General features: G+C 39.7%; 1 non-coding gene across 1 annotated transcript; it reads left to right on the top strand.

Annotated features, from left to right (window-relative positions):
- Positions 1–6186: 6186 nt before the first annotated feature.
- Positions 6187–6311, top strand: LOC133041864 (small nucleolar RNA SNORA26). Its single transcript, XR_009689418.1, has one exon. It is a non-coding gene; the product is annotated as a small nucleolar RNA SNORA26 (small nucleolar RNA).
- The last annotated feature ends 5801 nt before the right edge of the window (positions 6312–12112 follow it).

Raw genomic sequence — 12112 nt, 5'->3', positions numbered from 1 at the left:
GAGATTTATTTTATATAATTCTATTTAAAAGGAAAAAGAAACAAAAAATAAAGCCTTGATGTTTTATTTAGCTTGTAAAGCTTTACTGCTGATAACAGTATAATTTCAGATTGACATTTATAAATATTAAGTATAGCTCCCAGGTGCCTGTTATTACCCCTGTAAAACTCTTGGTGAAATGTACCTGACAATCCTAGGAGAAGCAGATTGGGTGTTCCTCTCAGCTGGGGGCAGGGGCTGGGTTGGGGAGATACCAAGATAGGAAGCAAGGGTGTTGTTTTTCAGAAGTTTGGAGGTTGGTGAGAGGTACAGATTCATGAATGATAGTGATCATTTTTCCTTACATTTGTATTGTTTTTTATAGTTTCAGTTCAGTCGCTCAGTTGTGTCCGACTCTTTGCAACCCCATGAACCACAGCACGCCAGGCCTCCCTGTCCATCACCAACTCCCAGAGTCCACCCAAACTCATGTCCATTGAGTCGGTGATGCCATCCAACCATCTCATCCTCTGTCATCCCCTTCTCCTCCTGCCTTCAGTCTTTCCCAACATCAGGGTCTTTTCAAATGAGTCAGCTCTTCGCATCAGGTGGCCAAAATATTGGAGTTTCAGCTTCAATATCAGTCCTTCTAATGAACACCCAGGACTGATTTCCTTTTATAGTTTACAGTACACTTATTCTTCACCAAAGTCCTGTGAAGTAGATATTATCAACTCCATTTTAAGGATGCTGATAATAAAAGCCAGAATGTGTTATGAAGGTAAGAAAGTCTTTTTTTTTTTTTTCTTTTCTAGACTTTAGGTATTTCCCTCAAGTCTGAGGTCCACCAGTTTTAAATCTTTAGCACCTTACCAAATTCTGCACTTTTCCTTTGTATAATACTGTGGAGATACAACTCAGGCTGCAGCTTCACTCTTAGCAGCAGGAACTTCTCTCTAATGAATGATGTACTCCATACTGACAATTTCTCAAGTGAGGTGCGTGAGATTAAGTCAGGTCAGTTGCTTTTCTAATTTATCAAATCTTTTTATATGTAATCCTATATATTTACCCAAGATGAAGGCTATGATCGCAGCTGTTTTTGCAGTGGACAAAGACTGGAAGGGCGTGCACAGACATGGTAATCGTTAGGGTGGTGGATTTAGAAGTAATTTTTTCTCTATGTAAGTTAAAAATTGTATATAATTTTTAGAGTAAGTACATACCCAAGTTTTTTGCACATTAATTAAGGAAAGCTAATAGTCATCCACTTTGAATCTTACTAGATCCTTAGCTAATTTAACTCAGTTGTTGAACAGCCATTTTCTCTCTGTCTTTCCACCTCCCATCAAGAAATCTCCCACCCTCTCCTCTCAGTAGCATGATAGTACTCTCTCAGAGTCATTGGCTCAAACCACAGCATCATACCACATTGATCTGGAAAGATTTGTTTCTCTATTTCATGACCTTGTCATTCCTCTTGAGAATCGGGCCTAATGAATTCTTGCTTTTCTCCTCCTGAAGCAAATTACTTTGTTCCAAAGAGGTCAATCTTGAATTTCTACTATGCCTCAAAGGGGCATGGATCAAAAATCAAAAATTAAAATGAAACTGGGAGCAGGAAAATTAGTTTAGAGTCTTGGGCAATTGTTCACTTGAGAGAAGATGCTGAATTAGGAACCATAAGGATGAAGAGGAAGTAGATGGATTATAGAGGCAGTTTGACAGGCCGATTAATTAGGCTGTGTTAGGGATCAAAGAAGACTCTCAGACCTCTAACTTGGATGACTATGTAGATACTACAACTCACAAAAATGAGTCTGTTTTGGATATGTTTAAAATGAGATAACTTTGGATGGAGGTGCTCAGTCAGTAGTTGGAAACATGTCTGTATCAGGAGAACGGGATGAAAAATGGAGATAAAAATTTGAGAATTATCAGATTTCTTTTTTTGGTAACTACCAAAAATACAAGTGATCTTTCAGTTAAAGTGACCCTCTTCCTTTGATTCAAATTACCATCTGCTTCATAATATATATTTGAGACATTTTTACTATTTTCATACTGTTAATGAAAGGATTCTAGACCATCATTTGCCCAGGGAGCAGCTGAGTACCTGAAACAAGAGAGGAAGGTCAAAGGGAAAGAATTGATCATTTAGTGAACTCAGAAACTGTCTGTGCTCTGCATATAACAGACTGTGGGTGGTCTTCAAATGATAAAAGAGAATTTTCATGGCCCTTTCTGGCAGTGTAACTCCAGAGGATTATTTTGGTTTTGTTTCTGGTTTGAATCACAACTTGGTTCCTAACGTGAATCTGAGCAGAGACCTCTAGGCCTTTTCTTTCCACCTGGTAGAGAGCTGGCTCAGAGTTGGCACACCCATGTGAAAGCTCTTAAACAAAACTGGTCACCCTTTGTGCTGCCATTTCAACTGACCAGTGGTTCAATGACATGTATACGTACTGTATATGTATATGTATACATAAGGCTGAGTGCCAAAGAATTGACGCTTTTGAACTGGAGAAGACTCTTGAGACTCCCTCTGACAGCCCAGAGATCCAATCAATCTTAAAGGAAATAATCAAGCCTGAATATTCATTGGAAGGACTGATGCTGAAGCTGAAGCTCCAATACTTTGGCCACCTGATGCAAAGAGATAACTCATTGGAAAAGACCCTGATGCTGGGAACAATTGAGGGCAAGAGGAGAAGGGGATGACAGAGGATGAGATGTTGGATGGCATCACCAACTCAATGGACATGAGTTTGAGCAAAATCCGGGAGATAGTGAAGGACCGGGAAGCCTGGCATGCCACAGCCCGTTGGGTCACAAAGAGTTGGGCACGACTTAGTGACTGAACAGCAATGGAATATGTACTGGAAGGTTGCCTGACCTGCTTTACAATAGCGGGTAGATAGGTAGTATGATTATTGCTTTTCCTTAACTGAGCAGGACACATCTGTGGAGGGCCCTGGAAGCCCTTGACAGAATAACCTAGTACAAGCTCCTGAGCTTTGGGGGGCACCCTTTCTAACAAGGCCATTTCCACAGTTGGGATCTTCCATAGCATCATAGTTCCCTGCTCTTTCTTTTCTTGCAAATACGTAGAGTGTTAATATATAGAAGGGTCGCTCTCTACTGTAATGAGGATGGGTGACTACGCTCTACTTGAATGCTTGGCCTGATGAATCGGGTGTAGCTATACCCAGCCTAAGCACTCCATTCTAATGAGCTCAGAGGATTGCTCTGCTCTTTCATATTTGCTTGGAAGTTTTTCCCCCAAATAAACCACCTTTTTTTAATTCGAAAATTAAAACAGATGTTTAAAGGTTACTTCCCACTTACAGTTATTACAGAATATTGGCTATATTCCTCATGTTGCACAGTATATCCTTGAGCCTATCTTACACCCAGTTGTTTGTACCTCCCACTTCCCCACACCTATATTGGCCCTCCCCACCTCCCCACTGGTACCCAGTAGTACCCACTGGTTTGTTCTCTACATCTGTATGTCTACTGCTTTTTTGTTATATCCACTATTTTGTTATTTTTTTAGATTCTGTATTTAAGTGATATATAATTATACAGTCTTTCTATCTTTCTTTAAGTTGTCTTTCCCCAGCTTATTTCTCTTAGCAGAATGTCCTCTACGTCCATCCATGTTGCTACAAATGGTAAACTTTCATTCTTTTTTATGACTGCTGCTGCTGCTGCTAAGTCGCTTCAGTCGTGTCCGACTCTGTGCGACCCCATAGACGGCAGCCCACCAGGCTCCTCCGTCCCTGGGATTCTCCAGGCAAGAACACTGGAGTGGGTTGCCATTTCCTTCTCCAATTTTATGACTGAGTAGCATTCTATTGTGTGTGTGATATAAACACACATATCACATCCTCTTTATCCATTCATCTGCTGATGAACACTTAGATTGCATCTATATCTTGGTTATTATAAATAATGCTGCTATGAACATTGTGGTGTGTGTGTCTTTTCAAATTAGTGTTTTTGGTTTTTTTGGGTACATGCCCAAGAGTGGAATTGCTAGATCATATGGTATTTCTATTTGTCATTTTTTTGTGAAACTTCTTACTGTTTTCCACAGTGGCTACACCAATTTATATTCCCACCAACAGTGTACCAAGGGTTCCCTTTTCTCCACATCCTCACCAACATTTGTTATTTGTGTTCTTTTTGATGATAGCCATTCTGACAGGTGTGAGGTAATATCTCAATGTAGTTTTAACTTGCGTTCCCCTCATGATTAGTGATGTTGAGCATCTTCTCATATGCTTGTGGGTCATCTGCATTTCCTCTTTAGAAAAATGTCTATTTAGTTCTTCTGACCATTTTTTTAAATTGAAGTATAGTTGATTTACAACGTTGTGTTGGGTTTTGCTATACAGAAAAGTGATTCAGTTATACATATATACATATTCTTTTTCAAATTTTCCATTATGATTTATTACAGGATATTGAATATAGTACCTTGTGCTATACAGTAGGGCTGACCTTGTTTATTTTATATATAGTAGTTTGTATCTGCTAATCCCAAACTCCTAATTTATCCTTCTCCCTTCTCTCCCTTTTCTCCTTTGGTCACCATAACTTTGCTTTCTATGCCTGTGAGTCTGTTTTTGTTTCAGTAAATAAGTCCATTTGTGTCACATTTTAGATTCCAGGTGTAAGTGATTTAATATGGCATTAGTCTTTCTCTTTCTGATTTCACTTAATATGATAATCTCTAGGTGTGTCCACCTTGCTGCAAATTCTTCTGCCCATTTTTTAATTGTGTTGTTTGTTTTCCTTGATGTTGAGTTGTTGGATAGCCATCCCATATTGGTCATATCACTTGTAAATGTTTTCTCCCATTCAGTGGGTTGTCCTCATTTTTGTCAATGGTTTCCTTTGATGTGCAGAAGTGTTTTAGTTTAATTAGGCACCATTTATTTATTTTTGCTTTTGTTTCCTTTACATTAGCAAAGTGAAAAGTGAAGTCGCTCAGTCCTGTCAGACTCTTTGTGACCCCACGGACTATAGCCTATCAGGCTCCTCCGCCCATGGGAATTTCCAGGCAAGAGTATTGGAGTGGGTTGCCATTTCCTTCTCCAGGGGATCCTCCCGACCCAGGGAGCTTCGCAACCCCAAAAGATCTTGCTGTGATTTATGTCAAAAGGTGTTCTGCCTCTGTTTTCCTCTAGGAATTTTATAACATCTGGTCTTACACTTAGGTCTTTAATTTGAGTTTATCTTTGTATATGGTGTCAGATACATCCTCTTTTATATTTACATTATGTAGCATTAGGGTTAGTGTTCCTTTTGCATGACTTTGACCAACACAGAGATGTTTTACTCTACAAGGACTGCAAAAAGGATTTTAGTGAGAAGGACAGAAAAAAGAAAAAAGTTGTCTTCTATTTTGAGAGCCCCAGGACAGAAAAGATTGTAATCTACCTCTAGCCCAAAGACAGCCTTAGTACTTGGCAATTTAGTTTAGTCACACGGAGCCAAAACTGCCCCTATCACTGAGTTCTACTTGTTTGAAGATTGGCCCCACACTGGTTTTGTTTTTCATCTTTTCATGCTCTCTGGTCTTTTGTGACATTTAAAATAGTAACTTGTGGTTTGAGAAGGCCATTAGTCAATTCAGTTCCTTTAACAGCATCCACCTGCTGAGCCATTGTGCTCTAGTCTTCAAGTGTCCTCTGACCCGGTTTGAAGCAGTAGCTATTTGGACAAGGTTTTCCCTTGTGTCCCAACTGTTCAAATATTAAACATCTATTCTTGGTCAAATAAGGGGAAAAAAGCTAAGTTGGTCATATCTTTTCCTGTTATGGTTGCTTTGACATTCATTTGCCCTTTCCAATACACATTTGATACTTAATAATAACTAATTTTATTAATTATTCCTTATATGTTAATGTTAGGGACTGAATTGTGTTCTCCTGAATTCCTGTGTTGAAGTCCTACCCCCCAGTACCCCAGAATGTGACTGTATTTAGAGATAGGGCCTTTAAAGACGTGATTAAGGTTAAATGGGATAATATGGTTGGACCCTAATCCAATATTACAGGTGTCATTATAAGAAGAGGAATAGACATCAGAGATGTGTGTCTGCAGAGAAGAGGCCATGTTAGGACTCACTGAAAAGGTGCCCATCTGCAAGCCAAGGAGAGGGGCCTTAAGATGAACCAAACCTCGCCCTTTCCAGTGCCCTTTTAAAAGGCTGATGTGGTGCCTTAAGAGGCTGACACAGGAGGGTAAAGAAAGTCTCCATAAAACCCAGAGAAGAGATTTTTAGAACTCCCCTCTGGATCCTGTCTGGAGTCACAACTGAACTGGAAGATTTTAAGACTTAGCACTTACTAGTATGTGTATAGTTAATACCAAAGTCATTAAATTTAAACTTGACCTTCAGTTTGACAATTAAAAAAAAAAAAAAAGATGAACCAAACCAACTGACTCTTGGATCTTGGATTTCTAGCACCCATAGCTATAAGAAAGTAAATTTACTTTCTTGAGCCACTCACAGCCATCTCCTGGGAATAGCTGGGTTAAATGTATTTGCAAATAAATATCCTTTTTCCTTTCCTTTATATACTGGTTAACATTGTGGGTCACAAAGGTTATCAAAAGATCAGAAACAGATATAAGTATACATATAAGAACATGCAATAGAGTTAAATATTATAAAAATTCAGTGGGGGTAAGGAATTAATGAGTAGTTTTGGAGAATCACTTGAAAAAATAATAGTTAACTCCCTTACCTCACAGATTATACTAAAAATTAGCTTCAGATGAAATAAAGATTTAAATGTTAAAAAAGAAACATGGAATATTAAAATATAAAGATGATCATTTTTATATCATCTAGGGGCACTGAAGGCATGTAAGCATAAGTACTAAAAGAAGAAACAAAAATGGAAAAAACTGATAGATTTGATTATATATAAACAGTATATTCGGTCCTGGCAGAGTTTCCGTGCTCCACATTTGTGAACTCAAGGAAATATTTATAACAATTAAACCTATTCTTCAGGTATTTTTGAGGCCTAACAACACAGAACATATAAACTGGTCTCAAGAGACATTTTGGATCATCTGGTAAAGACTGCACCTCAGCAGGTTACAGCCATCTTCTGAAGTCTTAGAGATCGTCCCCAGGGGACTTTGGGGATCACATCAAGGTGAAGTTAGAGTGAGTTAGGAGGAGGCTTGAAATTTCACTGCCAGCCCCTTTGTAAATTAGGGAAGGGCTGTGGTGGAAAATGCCCAAGTGTAATTGAGGAAGCACTGAATCTCTTCCAGGGAGAGGGTCCATCTTCCTTATAGATGGCTGCAGATCTTCATGAGCAGTGAAGCTGAAAGTTCCAGTGAGTCCTCATAGTTTAATACATATAATATACAGGATAGCCAATATTTATATAACACATATGGTGGATTCTTTATCAGCTGAGCCACAAGGGAAGCCCAAGAATACTGGAGTGGGTAGCCTATCCCTTCGCCAGCGGATCTTCCTGACCCAGGAATTGAACTGGGGTCTCCTGAATTGCAGGGGGATTCTTAACCAACTGAGCTATCAGGGAAGCCCCTCACACACACAGTATTAGACTTTTTATAGCACTTTTACAAATGACCATGCTTTTCCAGAAATAGTATGGTTGTGATGAGAGATTTGAGTTTGAATGATTTTTCAATCTGTTGTCTGTATAATCTTTGGTAAGTTACTTAACCTCTCAGGACCTGTTTTCTTCTCTGTAAAATGGTGACAGAGCTTGGGTCAAGGTGATACCCATCTTATAAGGACTGAAGAGACAAATACCTAATATGATGTTTGAGACATAGGAGGCACTCCATTTCTTTCCTTCTCTAAAGATTGTAATTTGTGTCAGGGGATCTCAAATTTCTATAATAGTAATGATTATAAAGGTAACATTCTCTTCAAATATATCTCATGTTACACAGTGATTCTTAATTCCAACAGTGGGGGTGGAGGTGGTGATTTATGTATGAGGTGGTGATTTATGTATTATTAAAAAGCACCCCCACATCCTCAGTGAGAATCCTTGGTCTACTTTGATACCCCAAGGATCTCTTGCTACTTTGATATTTTTTGTTTGGTATTTTTACTCATAGCGTTATTTCAATGAAGTGAGGATTTGCCTTCATGGGAAGATAATACCTTAAACAAATGAAGAAGATGCCAGGGAGCATTTTTTTCTTGGCGTGGGGGTGCATGGGGAGTTTTGATGAAAAGAATGGTGAAAAGACAGAGTACTCAGGGCCTAGAGGAGAGGTGATTGGGCTGTATGGGAGAAAATGGATTAAAGGGATGATGAGTGGAACTGAAGACAATCACTATTTTTCTTATGGATCTACATTAGCAGGCTGTGACTTGGCTTCTTCTGGGGGCCACCTGCTGTCTGTTAATAGAAACTACTATCTTTATGCTGTAAACGTCTCATGTTTCCAGTCTCATCTACCCTTGTTATGAGACCTGGACCCACCACTTGAGTCATATAGGGCTATCTGAGCCAACTCATCAAAGTCATATTTAAGTACCATAAGATCCTGGAATTTTATCTGTGAAAACCTAATAGTTCTTCTTATGATACATAAATAGTTACAAAAAAATCTTGGCAGCTGCAAATAAGGAAGGCAAAGAGAAGGGAAATGGTTACAGTTTGCTGTGACCCTCTCACAGGATAGATGAACTGAGTATTACTTTTGTTTAAAGAGTGTGATATAGGACGAAGATATCCATAAAGTTCTCATTTGAAGTGTTGTTTAGAGTTTTGGGTTCAGTTCAGTTCAATCGCTCAGTCATGTCCAACTCTTTGCAGTCCCCTGGAGGGCAGCACCCAGTTCCTGTCCATCACCAACTCCCGGGGCTTACTCAAACTCACGTCCATTGAGTTGGTGGTGCCATCCGACCATCTCATCCTCTGTTGTCCCCTTCTCCTCCCACCTTCACATCTTTCCTGTCATCAGGGTCTTTTCAAATAAGGCAGTTCTTCACATCAGGTGGTCAAAGCTGAAGTTTCAGCTTCAACATCAGTCCTTCCAATGACTATTCAGGACTGATTTCCTTTAGGATTGACTGGTTGGATCTCCTTTCAGTCCAAGGGACTCTCAAGCGTCTTCTCCAACACCGCAGTTCAAAAGCATCAATTCTTCAGCGTTCAGCTTTCTTTATAGTCCAACTCTCACATCCATACATGACAACTGGAAGAAACAAAGCTTTGACTAGATGGACCTTTGTTGGCAAAGTAATGTCTCTGCTTTTTAATATGCTATCTAGGTTGGTCATAACTTTTCTTCCAAGGAGCAAGAGTCTTAATTTCATGGCTTCAGTCACCATCTGCAGTGATTTTGGAGCCCCCCAAAACAAAGTCTTTCACTGTTTCCATTGTTTCCCCATCTACTTGCCATGAAGTGATGGGACCAGAGCCATGATCTTAGTTTTTTGAATGCTGAGTTTTAAGCCAACTTTTTCACTCTCCTCTTTCACTTTCATCAAGAGGCCTTTAGTTCTTCTTCACTTTCTGCCATAAGGGTGGTGTCATCTGCATATCTGAAGTTATTGCTATTTCTCCCAGCAGTCTTGATTCCAGCTGGTGCTTCACCCAGCTCAGCATTTCTCATGATGTTCTCTGCATATAAGTTAAATAAGCAGGGTGACAATATACAACCTTGATGTATTCCTTTCACTACTTGGAACCAGTCTGTTGTTTCATGTCCAGTTCTAACTGTTGCTTCTTGACCTGCATACAGATTTCTTAGGAGGCAGGTCAGGTTGTCTGGTATTCCCATCTCTTGAAGAATTTTCCACAGTTTGTTGTCATCCACACAGTCAAAGGCTTTGGCATAGTCAATTAAGCAGAAGTAGATGTTTTTCTGGAACTCTCTTGCTTTTTCAGTGATCCAGTGGATGTTGGCAATTTGAACTCTGGTTCCTCTGCCTTTTCTAAATCCAGCTTAAACATCTGGAAGCTCATGGTTCACGTACTGTTGAAGCCTGGCTTGGAGGATTTTGAGCATTACTTTGCTAGCATGTGAGATGAGTGTAATTGTGCGGTAGTTTGAGCATTCTTTGGAATTGCCTTTCTATGGAATTGGAATGAAAACTGACCTTTTCCAGTCCTGTGCCACTGTTGAGCTTTCCAAATTTGCTGGCATATTGAGTGTAGCACTTTCACAGCATCATCTTTTAGGATTTGAAATAGCTCAACTGGAATTCCGTCACCTCCACTAGCTTTGTTCATAAGGGATCTTAAAATTGAAAATGCTAAGGATACTTCTTAGGCCAGACAGTTAGATTTGAACTGAAGAGATAAGATAATGCTGCAGGTCAAATTATGACTTTGAGAAGAGACAGGCATATCATTATCTGGGGGAGCCATGCAGTTCATAGACACAGAGGCTCCTAGGGTGACAGCTCCAGACCCCCCTTCTAAGTGGTGACTTAACCTCTTTGACCCAGCAGATTCTATCAGTAAATAAGGCTTCCTGGGAGTGTCTGCTTGATCCTCTTCTATGAGCAAACTTCCAGGGACTACCTAGGCTCTGTCCTTATTTTGTCATTAACTTTATAGTGTCCAAGTACTCAGCAATGAAAAACAATAGACAAAACAATGTGCGATTTTGTGATAAATTGCATTTGTAGACAGAAGAGAAGAGTGAAATCATAGTGCAGAGGACCACTCAGAGACAGCCTAAACAAAAAGTTTTGCCTGAGGGAAGTAGAATTTAAGGAAAGGTAAAGGAGAGCATTTCTCAGGTTCTGTTTTTGTGACTTAGTTTTTACTCATGGCTTGCATACTGAAACTCCTGGATGATTGATGTCAAAAAAGGAATAAGACAAGGTTAGAAGGAGAAAGGTGCTCAGGCATATATTGGGACAGTGTGAATTAGAGTAGCCAGTTGGCTGTTAGGAGACTTACCAGCTGAAGGGAGATTAGGAATTACAAATTTCATTAATAGAAGCCTTACTATGCAGTAATGACCCCCTGCATATCCCATCCCCCAGTTAACAATGAAGAGATTGAAGTCAGTATACACTTACAACAAATCTGGGTATAGCTGGTAGCCAATAATTCTCAAAGTTTGACTTGTTCCCTCAAATTGTTATACTTCGGAAATATTCTAGCTTTTGGCATCCAGAGTTGAGCTTCCCTAGATGTGGCGTACATTGTATCCTTGCCTTTGTACTTCAGGTAATACGATGCATCTGTTGTCTGATGCATCTGCACACACCGTGTACTCAGAGACAAGGCCAAAGAAACAACGTGGGCTGGGAGTGGTTGCATTTTCAGTTTACTCTCTGAGTTTGAAAGTGAAAGTCGCTCAGTTATGTCTGACTCTTGGAGACCCCATGGACTGTATAGTCTGTGGAATTCTCCAGGCCAGAATACTGGAGTGGGTAGCCTTTCCCTTCTCCAAGGGATCTTCCCAGTCCAGGGATCGAACCCAGGTCTCCCGCAATGCAGCCAGATTCTTTACCTGCTGAGCCACAAGGGCCAGCATTATTCTCTTCCTACAGAAGACCTTTGAGAACAAGCTGGGAATGCAGCAGAGATATTTCAAAGTCCCCTGGGAATTTGCCCTTTGGCAATTAAAAATTTTCTTAATATTTTACTCCTCTACCAACTACTAGTATGATTTTGGGCAAATTATATAGCCTGAGGATAGCTAATTACCCACACTTTACCCTGGGCCTCTGGATCTTCATCTGAAAAGTGAAAGGACTAGGAAAGAGGATTCTGAAGTCCTTCCACCTCCTAAGATTTGAGAGTTTAATAATTCCTGAGTAGTAAAAATCAGATTTTTTTTTTTTTTTGATACTAGGGCAATGGGTTTGTGCACTGATATGTATTCTCCCTCAAATGGGAGATTTGCCTCAAGCCTACTGTATATTCCCAGGTGGAGACTTGGCAGGCTGGTAAAGCCTAATGTAGTTTCCTTAAGAAAACTAGAAACTAGACCAAGTCACCTTGCCTTTGTTCATAGGCTCCTATCATTTCCACTCATTCATTTATTCATTCATTCAACAAATATTTATTGAAGGTCTGCTGTGTACTAAGTACTAATCTTTAGAACTTGATCTCATGCTTTTTATCCATTTTCCCTTAAACTA

The sequence above is a fragment of the Dama dama genome, chromosome 20, assembly GCF_033118175.1.
Source record: "Dama dama isolate Ldn47 chromosome 20, ASM3311817v1, whole genome shotgun sequence".
NCBI classification, from domain to species: Eukaryota; Metazoa; Chordata; class Mammalia; order Artiodactyla; family Cervidae; genus Dama; species Dama dama.
Note: the sequence above shows the minus strand (reverse complement) of the source record. Positions and strands in the feature narration are given on the sequence as shown.